We start from the raw sequence: 13655 nt of genomic DNA, 5'->3' as shown, positions 1-13655 counted from the left end.
CTGTCTCTCAGTTTGCTGTACTGTGGTGGCTTGCATGTTGCTATGATGCTGGAAGATATTCCACCAGTATTTTAAATACCAGCAGGGTCACCCATGATGAACAGATTTTAGCAGAACTTCTAGACTAAGACAGACTAGGGAGAAAGGCCTGGTGATCTACTTCTGAAAATTAGCAAGTTAAAACTGATCACAACAGAATAGTGTCCAATATAGTGCTGGAAGATGAGCCCCCTAGTTTGGAAGTCACTTCACAATGGCTGGAACAATGTACTCAAACATGCCAATAATCATAAAGGTGGTGCATGACTGGGCAACATTTAGTTATGATATAAAGTGCATTACTGTGAGTCAGAGCCATCTCGATAGCAACTAACAACATATATATATATAAACCTCTTGTCATTGTGCCACTGAGTTGATTCCAACTCCTAATGACCCATGTATGTCATAGTAGAACTGTGCTTCATAGGGTTTTCAATGGCTGATTTTTTCAGAAGTAGATCACCAGGCCTTTCTTCCAAGGCATTTCTGGGTAGACTCAAACCACCAACCTTTTGGTTGGCAGCCTAGTTTGCTAAACCTTTGGATCACCCAGGGACTCCACATATGTATATGCATATATAATAACTCAGAGAATTAACTGATTTGCAGCTAGGAAGTGACAGTGAGGACTTCTATCTCTGAGCCCAAAGGTCTTTCCACTACAGCAAATGATTGCCCTTGATATATGCAGGTAACTAGATCATCTCCCAGATTGTTTCTAATCTAAATTTCTAGGCTCCCTGAAGATGCTTAAAGTCCAGATGCAGAGGCATAGCAAGAAGAGGAGGGACAGGGAGAGCACTTGCCCCCCGGGCACAAGTCCAAGGGGGCTCCACACGAGGCACAGAATGACATTCCAAGGCATCACAAATACGAAAGGCGCCTGAATGAGGCAGCCGGACGAGGGCGGACAGGTGCTTCTGCTCATGCATCACCATCTATTCATCTTGAAATTGGGGGGAGGCACAATTTAGAGATTGCCCCTTGGTGCTCGAATTGGTGGGGGGCGCAACTTAGAGATTGCCCCTAGGCCCTTGTTACCCTCACTACGCCCCTGTCCAGATAACTCACTATCCTAGTGAAAACAACCAGGCCTCCCATTTGCTGGATGAATCTGAGCAAAGCACTCTATCAATCAGAGTTTTTGGATGCACGTAGCAAGAAGACTCTGGCTGATTTAAGAAGAAAAGGAATTTTTGAAAATGTTTCTGGTAGTTTTTGTAATCAAAGAAAACATGGAGGAACAGTTTAGGGAAATAGACAGGAATAAGGGAGGCTAGGCAGCAGCCAAGACCAAAGCAAAAATTATGTCACAGACCAGATTGGTGGGCTCACCGCCACTGCTGCCACTGCAGCCTGGATCCTGGGTGTTTCTGCCGTCCCTGCAGCCACCACCTGAGACTGGCTTCTGGAGTAGCCTTGGTTATTTACCTCCAGATTCAAAGATTGGATGAGGCTAAATCACGCACCTGAGCCCCAGCTGCAAGGCAGGTTGAGGAACATGCATTTGGCCATTTCAGCTTCTATCGTGAAGGTAGGCTGTGCCGCAGCACTTCCCCAAACATTCGAAGGAATCCAGATACGGGGAAGATAGCTCGTCAGACAGCCCAACAGGCAGACAGGTAGGCAGGCAGACAGACAGACAGACAGACAGGTAGATAGGCCCTTGTCCACAAGAAGTAATATATTTGAGAAACTCAAAGCAATACATCCTGTCTATATAAATTACCAAAAGAACAAACCTGCTGCCGTGCCAATTCCAACTCACAGCGACTCTACAGGACAGAGCAGAACTGCCCCACAGGGTTTCCAAGGAGCAGCTGGGGGATTTGAACTGCTGACCTTTTGGTCAGCAGCCAAGCTCTTAACCACTGCGCCACCAGGGCTCCCTACATAAATTAAGCCCCTTTAAAGTGACTGAAAAATGATTACTGTACAACATCCAAACTAATCTCAAGAATTGATCAAAAATGATATGAAATCCCATTTTCACTATCTATCTATCAAAATCCCTGAGTGGTGCAAACAGTTAAGTGCTCAACTACTAGCTTAAGGGTGGCAGTTCGAACACACCGGAAGGTACCTCAGAAGACAGGCCTGGCAATCTGCTTCCAAAAGGTCATAGCCTTGAAGACCCCATGGAGCAGCTCTACTCTGCACATACGGGGTCACCATGAGTCAGAATCGCCTCGATGACAACTAACAAAAGCAACACATGTATATGTATAATATATCTAGAAAGATCCACATTAAAATGTTTATGCTATTATCTTTGGGTGGTGAAAAATTAGTAATTTCTATTTTTTTAATTATACTTAGCTAGTGCTTCTAAAATTTTTCTGCCATTTATATGAGTGTGTGATAAATTTTTACCAAAGTGCTAATAGAGTGGTGATTTTCTAATTCTACTGATTATTTTGTATGATTCTAGAAATTTTAACAACATATGATGCTTTCTAAGAAAGCGCATATCGCTTTTTACGACATTCACACAAAAAAAAACTTTTAATGCTAATTTTATTTATGCAGCTGTTTTATAAATTTAATTATTTCTACTTTTACACACATAATTTCTTTAAATTATTTTTTCAAAGGAGTGGGCACAATTCTGTTTACACAGCACACTTAGGTTTCTATAAAATTGTTTTCTTCTTGTATTTTCGTCTTTCAAATGCATACATTTCCTGTCCTGGTGAGCTTTATTGCTGTCAATTGCAATTGCCTATGGCTTTCTACTGCCATTGCTTCTGGAGGGTTAATTTGTAACGCTTGGATTTCTTGGCACTCTTTCCTTCCTTTTTATCCCTAAATACCCAAGCCCTATAACCCTTAATTTTGCTAGTTGATTCTGAGCCCAGTAACTACTTATAACTGGAGATAATTCCAGACTCGGACAGCTGGTTTAGCCCATAGTTCTGAGATCTGTGATCCCATTTAGTTGGGCCACATCTGACGCTAGGTCACTAACACAGTGAGGGCATGTCTTAACAGGGCCAGATTACCCAATAAGCAAGGTACACACGAGCCCAGCTGTGCCTTCCCAACAATCTGCAGCACACAATGTTACCCATCCCCCACACGTCAAAGATGTGGTGAAACCCATGTGAAATTGCTCACCACAGATTAGCAAGCAATTCCAATTAAGCCCCTGTGTGCTTTGCTCAATGCGAGCTGGTGCATACCATGCTTACTGGCTAATCTGCCCCTGCATGTATATGAACAAAGAAATTTAAAAAGCACGAAGCTCATGTACTGTAGAGTTTGCCCTACATACTGTGGAGTTTGCATACTCTGCATTAAAGGGAGAGGAATTTATACTACAGCTAAGAATACCTTTGGTACCTTTTTATGTAGGGATGAAGTGGCAGGTAAGGTCCCTAGCATCCTGTGAGCACACCATGTTCATTTTCTAATGTTTCTTTCACCTGGTGCTTGTTGTTATTGTTCAGACTCATAGCAAACCTATGTACCACGGAAGGAAACACTGACTAGTCCTATGCCATCCTCACAGTCGTTGTTATGCTTGAGCCCATTGTTGCAGCCACTGTGTCAACCCATCTCATTGAGGGTCTTCTTTCTCACTGACCCTCTCCTTCACCTGATGCATCCTCCCTGAACCTCTACCCTTGCCCAAGGCCTACACAAGCTCAAACACCAGTTCATACTCTGCTTTCTTCCTAAACGATGTACAGATGTGTAGCTATATGGGGAGAGGAAGGGATTACAAACCTTAAAGACAGACATAAATAATAATCATAGGTGCCATTTCTACCAAGTACCAGACTTATCCTCACATCAATCTTATAGGCATGGGTTGAGCTTACCTATTACGTACAAGATACTACGCCCTTTAAGGAAAATAGTCTCTGCCCTTAGAGAATTTTCAGTCTGATGGAATCAGACGTGTGCAAAAATAATTCAACACAAGAGGCTAAGTGCAGAGATAAAGGGAAAGTTTGCCTACAGAGCAAGAATTTACTACATCATGGATTTTGGGGAAGGCTTCTTCAAGTAAGCCCATTTTATAGACAAAAAGATGCTGAGGTTTGTAGAGGTTACAATGGTCATGATTACAAACTAGTAAGTGGTGGAGCCAGAAATCAGACAGAGATTTCTTTGATCTCAACATTACCACTCTTTTTCTTGTAGGAAGTTAACTTTCATCTCTCTTAAATTTCTTGCCAGTCTGTTGGTCTCTTGCTTACCCAACCAGGATCATAGCCTCAGGCTAGCTGCAACATTTGTCTATTGTTTCTGAATACCTGAGGTCATGGGGTTCCCCACCCCCATCTTTGCTCCAAATCAAGTCCTGTTTTTCATGGTTTGCCCCACCCTGGTCAAACAACCAAGGGATTCCACAACTGGAGCTCAGAGAGGTGAAAAGGGAGCAATTCAGGTTAACACAGCACAGACTCTCATTGTTCATACCCAAGGTTCTTAAATCAACCAACCAAAACCAAACTTGTTACCCACGAGTCGACTGCAACTCATAGCAACCCTATAGCACAGAGTAGAACTGTCCTATAGGCCAAGGAACAGCTGGTGGATTCGAACTGCCGACCTTTTGGTTTGCAGCCGAGCTCTTAACCACTGCACCAGCAGGGCTCCAAGGTTCTTAAATAAGTGCTTATTAATTTGTTGTGTATCTTTGGTTGATTTCCAGATTCCTGACAGAGTTGTTTTTGGTAGTATTATCCAGTTCTATAATTGCTTTTTGGGAAGAGGATTTGCTGTGCTCCTCATCCATTCTGAAAGTCCCATTTCCAATCCCTAGATAGTAACTACAAAACAGCCATTGCCACCTTGCAGAAGTACTTTCACTAGTGAAAGGAGAGAGGTAGGGAAGCCTCTCAGAAATGTTCACTTGAAATGGTTGAGATGGGACTAGGATGGAGTGGGAATTGGCAACAATTTAGTTTCTTTTTCCTTTCAAACATATTTGCTATCTACACATTCCCATTATCTTAATACTAAAGGAATAGAATTACCTAAATTTATATTTTACAGAATAAAAGGAAGAGTTCAAAAACCTAGATAAAATCCATCCATTAAAAATTGTTACAATTGCAGATTACTCTGTACACAGAAAAATATTAGCCCATTATTACTGTCTTTGGGCTGTATCAATATTAGGCAAGTCCTAAGATTTTCAGTTTAATGGTGTTTATTATAACAAGCTTTGTTCAGGGTAATACAAACTGAACCTTTAAATATACACAGTATATTTAGAGTACCACCAGTTTGTCATACTGTGGTGGCTTGAGTGTTGCTGTGATGCTGAAAGCATCTCAAAAACCAGCAGGGTCATCCATGGACAACACATTTCAACAGAGCTTACTTCCAGACTAGACACTCTAGGAAATAAGGCCTGGTGATCTACTTCCAAAATTCAGCAATGAAAATCTTAAGGGTCACAACACAACATTGTCCAACTCACTAGCAACATCATCAGGAGGGATCAGTCACTAGAGGAGAACATCGTGTTTGGTGAAGTAGAGGGTGAGGAAGACCCTTGGTGAGATGAATTGGCACAATAGCCACAGCGACCGACTCGAACATGTTGGCGATTGTGAGGATGACCTAGGACCTGGCAACATTTCGTTCTGTTGTACACAGGGTCTCCATGAGTTGGAACTGACTCCACAGCAGCTAACAACAGCATACTTAAAAAACCAATTAGTATGAAGTGAAATTAGCACATGGAAACTTCCTAGGGCTTTAATTTGGGAAAGGGGGTAGATCAGAAGATTGAAACTACAAATCTACAGAAAAATGCACAAACACAATATTTTGCATATAATTTTAAGAAATCCACAGATCCTTAAGAAAGATTGGATTTTAGGAAAAACTAGGATTCTCTCATGAAAAGAAATAAAGGCGGAGGGGAGGTCACCTAATGAGCTGGCTACCTAGCCAATGGGGGAGAATGATGTACATGTGGTACTTTGCTTAAAATGTAGATACATTGTATTTAAGATTCACTTTATAATATAATAAAGCTTATAACAGCTGGTCTCCAACCAAAACTCCAAAACCTCATGAAAGTAGAAAGTGAATACAGCATATTTACTCATATTTAAGCTTGAAAACATAAACAGAATATTTTCATTGAGAGAGGGAAACACTTTTCTTTTTCATTCAAAGGCCAGTTTCCTTTTCATTCTTAAAAAAAAAAAAAAAAAAAAATGACCCTAGCATAAAGCTTGGTGAGATGCCCTCTTCTGTTTCAAAAAGGTTAATGCAAGGCGTTTTGAATATGTACTAGCAATTTGTAGGACTTCGCATTCAGCTGTGAACACAGCAGGAATTTAAAATCCGAAAGCATTTCTGTTGACCTCCTGCTATTGGAATATCTCCTTATCCAGCAGAGGTTCCTCTTTGCCAATTAAAAAGTCTCCATTCCCCTCTCTGTCTAATAGCACACCCTGTTCCTGGCTGAGCAGAAAACAAAATTAACCCTGGACAGTGTCTGTGCGCCTGATTTCCCTGGGCGAGTGAATGAGCTCACCCTATGTATGAATAATGTGCCTAAGTCTCCTTGTTGCTCAGTTTTTTGATATTCATTGCCCAGAAGCCTTGAGCACTATTCCAAACTGCTAATGTGTTAATACTTTTACCAGAGCTTGATTCCAGTTGCTGAAAAACCAATAAGATAACAGTTAGCCCAGAAGGAAGACCCAAACTTCCTGTTCTTTGTTGGCAGAATTTTGGCGTGCAATATGCAAAATTTGACAAACTATGCAAAGAAACAAATGTAAAAGGACCAAGATCCAAATTGAGGCGGCAGAGCACGGTTGTTTCAGTGGAACTGCCATTGGGCCATTGCCAGTTGCATCTGGGCAGGAAGGAAATGCAAATTAAAAGGGAAAATTAGGCCATGTTAGAACAAACAGAATTTTCAGCAAAAGCTCAGTGCTAACATGTAAAGAATAAAGAAGGTATTCTTTAGTTTTAAATTGGATTTACTGATTCTTTCCTCGTTTATTCTAAACTGCTTCTTTCGCTTTTCCCCCTGAGTCACCGAGGTGTTTTGATAAGGGATCGTTATTTGTACAGCACCAGTTTTCATCTTTACTTCATACAACCTTATTTCATCCCATTCAACTACAGAGAGTAATTCTGACCTCACATAAGACCTATAACCTTTACTGAAATCAAAGCTTATGGCTTTCTTTTAAAGTCTTTTAATCATCTTCAATACTAAGTATATAACTTTAATCTAGAAAATCAGATCTTGGAATCAGAACTTGAATTTTAGACACTTCTCTACTACTTGGAGCCCTGGTGGCACAGTGGTTAAGAGCTCGGCTGCTAATCAGAAGGTCAGCAGTTCAAATGCACACCAGCCGCTCCTTGGAAACCCTATGGGGCAGTTCTACTGTGTCCTACAGGGTCGCTATGAGTCGGAATCGACTTGACAGCAGCGAGTTTGGTTTTGGTTTCTCTACTACTTACCAGTTCTGGGAACTTGAGATTCCTTACCTGTGAAATCCAGAAATACCCATCTCAGTTATATCATCAGGTTGCTGTTAGGATAAAATGAGATTATGTATGGAAATGCACTTTAATAGCATTTACTGTTTACTATGTCCTAGGCACCATGTATTAGCCCTGGTGGCAACCCTATGGGGCACTTCTACTCTGTCCTATAGCGTGCTATGAGTCTGAATCAACTCGATGGCAACGGGTTTAGGCACTGTCTTAGCACTTACTCACTATTTTAATCCTCACAACAATTTTATACTGCAGAGATTATGTTATCCCCAGCTTCCGGATGAGAAAAGTGAGGCACAGAAATAAAGTAACTTGCCTAAGGTCTCCCAGCTGAGACTGAAATCCAGGTAATCTAGTTCCAGACTCACGCTCTTTACAACTACATACCCCACTTCCCAGCACAGATATAGAATGCTGTTATCCATTCATTTATTCATCAGCGATTTATTGACCATCTATCACATGCCATACATTGTTTTATTATGACTGAAAATGATCAAATCAATGAGACATTTATTAATTTTTCTTTTCATTATCTTCACCCTCTTCGACCTATAGGAAATGAAGAGAACATGATATAGAAAGAAGACTTTAAAACCATTACTGAGAATCTTTTCAAAATAGTCAGATAGAATCTTAAGATGCTACCATTCAAATGAGAGAACCCTTCTGTAGCACAGTGTCAATTACCACTGGTAAGAAGAGTTGGGGGGATGAGAAGGCACAAAGCACAGCAGTCACTTCCCCTCCATGGACACGTGAGGAGTGGGGAAAGGCAACAAAAGCACTGACAAGCTGCGTCAGGACCAGGATCTTGAGCTCACTGCAGAGCAGAATCCCTGAGCAGCAAAGCCTGGAGACCTAATCCTCAGCCTTCTTCACTGGGTTGCTGTAAGAGCCAAGGAGACAGCTTCTGTGAAACCACCGCCTAGACTGTAAAGTGCTTTATGATGACAAAGACAATGAGGAACCACTAAGAAGTAACTTGTAGTGACCTCCAGCCTCAACAAGCACTTCAAAATTGGTAGCTCTATACGGGAGACATAGACGTACTATTTAATTTTAAAAAATGGCAGGAGGGGGGTTCAAATCCCAGAATTTATTTATAATCATCTATGGTAAAAAAAAAAAAAAAATCATTTAGAAAAAGGATTATTAATCATCTTAACATTAATAAAGTTTTATCTTCCAAAGCAAGCTTCCCCAAGGACTTCAAATAAGTTTAACTTCATTGTTGTTGTTAGTTGCCATCAAGTCTGTTCTGACTCCTGGAAACCCCATGTGTGCAGAGTAGAACGGCTCCATAGGGTTTTCAAGGCTGTGGTCTTTCAGAAGCAGACCACCAGGCCTGTCTTCCAAGGCGTTTTAGGGTGGTTTCAAACCACCAACCTTTCAGCTAGTAATCGAGCGCTTCACATCTTGCACCATGTTAGTTAATCACATTCCTCTGTGGTAAGTAGTCATTGTTACATTTACTCCATTTTGAAAGGAAAACTCAAATCAAACAAGGATAAGTGGGGCATTTGGGCATTTCCACACAAGGCCACAGCATGTCACCTGCCACTTTACCCTGGAACACGCACACTTTCTTCTGCTTAGAAAGATCAATTGCTCTTTGAAGATGCTGGCTAAATATGGACTGTGCTCTCCCAGAATCTGCCCTTGTGATAAATATTAACAGTATTAACATGGAAACCAAAAAAGCCCTCTCTCACCACACCCTTAGCCCCATCATCTAAGACACAGAAAGAGGAGGATCATGGGGCCCATTGTTATCAATCAGTTCTCTGTTATCTTAATGTCCCTTTCTCTCTCTCTCTCTCTCACACACACACACATACACACACACACGCAGAGTATATAACTGCATACAAGCTGTCCTGACCCTGAACTTGCTGATAAGCTTCATGGGCATAGATGGAATGGAAAAGAAGTTCACTAAATTCATAGTTGTCAATCAAGCAGTCCAAGAGTAATCCCAGACCCTGAGTTCAGGCATTTACTCAAAACAACAAATTCAGAATCACCTCAGAAAAGTGAAAGGGTAAACAGAAATAACTACAGACATTTTCTGAAAGTGAAGAGGTAAAAGTTGTGCACCATTACAAAATGGAGAAGAAAGATTACAAAACGGAAGAAGATGAGGCTCCATTGTCAATGATGTTTCTGCTGATTCTCCCTGCTTCTGCCAAGCAGGGCCGTCATTTAAGAAGCAGAATGATAATGTGAGGCGTCAATAACACTGTGGTACCTGGAAACTTTTCAAATTCAGCTTTGGGTAGACCTATTGGGCATTGAAGGAGGCTCAACATATCAAGAGGGATTTAGGTATGATCTGAAAAATCACCTCAAAGAAGAAAGGAGTTAACACGCTCATTATCAAGGCTTAGCAAGGGAAGATGTAAGTTCTGTAGATTCTTGGAACATATATTTCTTCTGAAGACAAAAGAATTAATAAGTGGCCATAGGTAACAGATTCTTGGAAAATATTTTAGAGATATCGACCCTTATTCTATTCAACAAGTCGGTCTCTCTGTATCTTCTCTTTTATAAGGACACCAGTCATAGGATTAGGACGCGCCCTACTCACTACTGATTTCAGCTAGCGACAGAAAAGGCCTTAAGCAACAAGTTATGTCAGTTAAAAAATTTTCTAGAAGAAGAATGGTGCCAACCACAAAACATTGTTTACCTCACCGGCGGTTAAAGTTTAAGCTGCTTCCTCCTAATCTTCCCGCTTGCAGCCGTCTTTCAGATCAACCGTTTAAAGCTAGAATCCTGGGCATGCGTGGTAAGAGACCAGGCTGACCGCCAGATGGCCCTACCCCATAATAAGTATTGCCTAGGAACCGAAAGACCCAAGCCAAGGAACCAAAATCACCGGACATACGTCATCGAGCGGTGACCAAGCCCATTTCAGAAGCGAGAAGTCCGTCAGCCACTTCCATGTCAAATCCTAGCCAGACCACTGTTTGAATATGTATGAAATTAATAAATATGTATGACTTCCCCTTTCCCGCCTAGTACAAAACTTCCTCCAGCTCTTTGTTCTTCGAGACAGTGCTTTGGGCGCGAACCCCGTCTCCTTACTCGCTGCAAGTTATAAACTACGCCTTGCTCTGAATCCACTTGACTCTTAGTTATTCTTAACGGGAGTACAAGTTGCGAACCCATTGCGTTCGGTAACACTATGATTTTATGTTAACGTAACTGATAAAAACCAAAACAAAACCTGTTGTCATGGAGTCTATTTAGACTCTGAGCAACCCCACGTGTTGCAGAATAGAACTGCTCCATAGCTTCAGTGTCCAAAAGGTCACTATAAAGGCTGTGTCTTAAACATTTTCGCGTGCTAATTTTCTTTCTACATTGGCCAAATCTGCCTCTACCTAACTCTTATCAACTGATCCTAGAACACCTGGATTAATGAGAATAATCTCCATGACAGGTCTTCAAAAATGAAAACAGTTATCAGTCCCTCTCCTGCTCTTTTCCAAACTAAGTATAGTGAAATCTGTGAGAGCTGGAACTCAACAGGACTACCTTGTTTTTCTGGGTCTTGCACGTTTTCCACCTTTGACAGAGTGCAGTCTTACCATTTTTCTATCACTTCTTTTAGTGGAAAATATTTGAGTTTTCATTCTCTGACGAGGCAAAAAGTTTGGTTTGATTTTTGGTTTCTCTGACAGGTTTCCATCTTATACAGGATCTGGCTTTTGCAGTTTTTACTGTATTTACCGTTCCTTTTGTTCCTCAGACGGCATGACTTCCAGATCTTGAAAAACCCTAGGGGCTGTATTTTGGCATCCAACTTCAGTGTGCTTAAGAATCCCCTGGGATGCTTGTTAAAGACTGCCAGCCCCCACCCTTCTCTCTGATTTAGTCAGAATATCTGGAATGGGGCCCTAAATCACAATGTTTAAGTTCCCGTTTCTGATGTAGGTGGCCTAAGACCCACCCTTGGAGAGACTGTACTAGTAAATCCATGCCATATTAAAGTGTGGTGTTAGAAACTGGACATGTCTCCTGTATTAGTTTCCTAGGGCTGGCATAACAAATACCACAAACTGGGTGGCTTGTAAGAACAGACTTTTATTGTCTCTCAGTTCTAGAGGCTGGGAGTCTGAGATCAGGGTGTCAGCTGTATTGATTCCTTCTGAGGCTTTGAGGTGGAATCTGTTCCATCCCTCTCTCCTAGCTTCTGGTAGCTCCAGGACTCCTTTGCCTTGTACCTATAGCATCACATGGTATCCTTCCTCTGCCTCTGTCTGTCTGTATCTTCTCTTTTATAAGACACCAGTCATACAGGATTAGGACCAGCCCTACTCCCCATAACCTTATGTTAACCTAACTGATTTAAAACAAAACAAAACTCGTCATGGAGTCAATTTTGACTCATGGCAAACTCATGTGTTACAGAATAGAACTGCTCCATAGAGTTTTCTTGGCTGTAATCAGTTTCCAGGCCTTTCTTCCATGGAGCTGCTGGGTGGGCTAGAACTGCCAACCTTTAGGTTAGCAGCTAATCACAAATCACTGCACAACACAAGCTCCTAACTGATAACATCTTCAAAAACCCCATTTTCAAACAGAGTCACATTCATAGGTACAACGATTAGGACTTCAACGTATCTTTTTGGAGGACATAATTCAATCCATATTAATATTCTAGACTCCCTCTTACTAATTCAGGGACCAATTGGGTCATTGCCTTCTCTGATCTGGACAACAAATGTCTATTTAAGAGTTTTGTATCTGCTAAAAAATTCTTCCAATCTTAATATTCCATAAGAGGATAGATACTTAAGTGGTAAATAAGAGTTTCTGAACAGAGGTGCCTGGCATATTTAGGGTGGCTGGCCTAGGGGCAGCCCAACTCCATTTTGTTACAAACTCCTGCCTCTGCATTCCAGAGAATGTAACTTTGATTTCTTCCCATTCGTATGCACATGGACTTGGGCCTTTGGCTAGGAGGAACCAATAGACACTGTGGCTCTGCCTGTGCAAGCCAGAGCAAGTCCAGGGAGGGTCAACCAATCAGAATCTTGCTGGGAGGTTCCTGATTCCGCCCTATATCTATCCTTGTGAAACAGCCACCCCTTGGATTCTTTGCTCTTCACTCTGTGTGGGCTAATGTCTCCCCATTCAAATGTTTCTTATGCTTTCAATAAATCTCATTGTTTTACTTTAGCAGAATCTGAGAGTTTAACTCTACAACAGTGGGAGATACATTTCATTATCAAAATATATAGATATGTTGGTATGGTTGCTATTCATTATCAAAATATATTGATAAATATTGTTCCTCCTTAGGAAAAAAGGAATTACTTTTCTGAATAAGTTGAATGTCTTCTAAACAGGAGCATAAACTAGATGACTTCTTTGGTTCATATGGAATCATCTGAATGATATTTTATTTCACTATTAAATTGTATAAAAGCTCAGAAGTAAATGAAATCTGAAATTGTATCTCAAAACATCAAATACATTCAATATTTCCAGATGTAAAATAAATTTAAACTCAATGTTCTTCATCTCTTTCACAGGACTCTGCTTTCTTGTGAAATCTCTGTACTGAAATCATGCACATATTCCTGATTTCTTTTTTCAAGTACAACGGCACCTGGGAAGATGGTTTAGTAAGATGAAACTAAATTTTAATGCTATTTGAGATAATGAGTTGGATAAAATACTTTGTCAATTATGTCCCTTGGGATTACAACTACAAGGCACATTAATTTTGATGTCATAAGTGAATATGGTTTATATATAGCCTAAATCAGAACTGTGAAAGTTGTATTTGGATTTCTATTACAATGGGAGCAGATCCAATTCAAAATGCTTCTAAATATAAAATGAGCTTAAACCTAATGTTCTTCATCTGTTTCACAGGACTATGCTTTCTTGTATAATCTCAACACTGAGATCATACATATTTCTAATTTCTTTCCAAGCAAAACGACTTGGAAAGAAAACCTTCTGAGTCCTGGCCCCAGAACTGCCCAACAGGGGAGTATCATGACAACCTAGAAGTATTATTACACATTGGTCTCTTTTTGTAGTTTAAACTTTTCCTTACTATTATAATAATATTTTGAACATCACTTACTATTTTAAAA

Source organism: Trichechus manatus, unplaced genomic scaffold, assembly GCF_000243295.1.
Source record: "Trichechus manatus latirostris isolate Lorelei unplaced genomic scaffold, TriManLat1.0 scaffold00132, whole genome shotgun sequence".
Lineage (NCBI taxonomy): Eukaryota > Metazoa > Chordata > Mammalia > Sirenia > Trichechidae > Trichechus > Trichechus manatus.
This window is presented reverse-complemented; position numbering follows the sequence as displayed.